The following is a 1791-nucleotide window of genomic DNA, read 5'->3' as shown; positions in this document are numbered from 1 at the left end:
TTTTTTTTTTTTTTAACATTTATTTATTTATTTTTTTTTAATTTTTTTTTCAACGTTTATTTATTTTTGGGACAGAGAGAGACAGAGCATGAACGGGGGAGGGGCAGAGAGAGAGGGAGACACAGAAACGGAAACAGGCTCCAGGCTCTGAGCCATCAGCCCAGAGCCTGATGCGGGGCTCGAACTCACGGACCGCGAGATCGTGACCTGGCTGAAGTCGGACGCTTAACCGACTGCGCCACCCAGGCGCCCCAACATTTATTTATTTTTGAGAGAGAGAGAGCATGAGTAGGGGAGAGGGAGTCACAGAATAGGAAGCAGGCTCCAGGCTCTGAGCTGTCGGCACAGAGCCCAAGGCGGGGCTCCAACTCATGAGCCATGAGATCATGACCTGAGACGAAGTTGGACGCTTAACCAACTGAGCCACCCAGGCGCCCCCATCTAGGTCACCTTTTGCCTATGAGATATGACCAAAAGAGAGGGAGTTAAAGTTCCTAAAATTAATGTGATATTTACAACTTTTCCTGTTCTTTGGACAGTTTTTACTTCCAGTAAGTTGACATCATGCTACTCAAGACCTCAGGTTTTGTGGCTGTTATTTCTTCCTGTTTTTATTTTATTTAATTTTTTTAAAATTTTTTTTTTCAACGTTTATTTATTTTGGGGACAGAGAGAGACAGAGCATGAACGGGGGAGGGGCTGAGAGAGAGGGAGACACAGAATCGGAAACAGGCTCCAGGCTCTGAGCCATCAGCCCAGAGCCCGACGCGGGGCTCGAACTCACGGACCGCGAGATCGTGACCTGGCTGAAGTTGGACGCTTAACCGACTGCGCCACCCAGGAGCCCTCTTCCTGTTTTTAAAAAATGTTTTTATTTGTGACAGAGAGAGAGCATGCGCGTGTGCGAGAGGGGACAGAGGATCTCTGCGCTGACAGCAGAGAGCCCAGTGAGGGGCTCACACCCACTAACAGTGAGGTCATGTCCTGAGCCAAAGTGGAGGCTTAACCAACTGAGCCACCCAGGCGCCCCTCTTTCTTTTTTAAATAAATGCAAAATAAACCTTGTGTCCATTTAGGCTTTTCACCTTGAATGCTACTTTGTATGCCAGATTTATCCCCCTATTTTCTTTTTTGGCTTGTATTTCATTCATTCCTTCTTTGGGAACCACTGCCCCTACTGTGTACCAGATACCCCTTCTAGGTGCCGAGGGCATAGTGGGGAACAAACTAGACCAAATCTTTGCCCTTCTGAATTTACGTTCTAGTGCAGGGAAAAACGGAGTAAAAAAAAAAAAAAAAAAAAAAAAAAGATCAGTATGAAAATACAGTCTAAGTGTGTTTGATCTTTTCTATTTAAAATGTCCTCCACATGCCCAGGCGGACGGGCAGCAGCAACATAAGGTGGGAACCTCTTAGAAACTTGGGGACCCGTCCTGAGCCCGCTGAATGTGCGTTTGGGTTGCAGCAAGATGCCCAGGTGATTCGACATTCAGGTTTGAGAAGCACTGCGTAGACCCTACCGAGGGCTAGGGTTTTAGGGACATTAGGCAGCGAGGGGGTCAGGGAGGCCTCGCTGGGAACGAGTCCTTTGCGGCAGAGGACGTGAGCTCTGCAGACGTCGGCGGGAAGAAGCTGCAGGGAATGCGAGGGCCCGCGGGCACGGCGAGCTGCCGAAGGAGCATCCGGTCGCAGCCGAGGCACCCTCGAGGTCTTTATTCTGGGCCCCTTGTGTTGGGTGTGTCCTCGGGCGCGGGTTCTGGCGCTGTAATTGGAGCGGGCTGCCCCCCCCCC

Source organism: Lynx canadensis, chromosome B1 (assembly GCF_007474595.2).
Source record: "Lynx canadensis isolate LIC74 chromosome B1, mLynCan4.pri.v2, whole genome shotgun sequence".
Classification (NCBI taxonomy): Eukaryota; Metazoa; Chordata; class Mammalia; order Carnivora; family Felidae; genus Lynx; species Lynx canadensis.
This window is presented reverse-complemented; position numbering follows the sequence as displayed.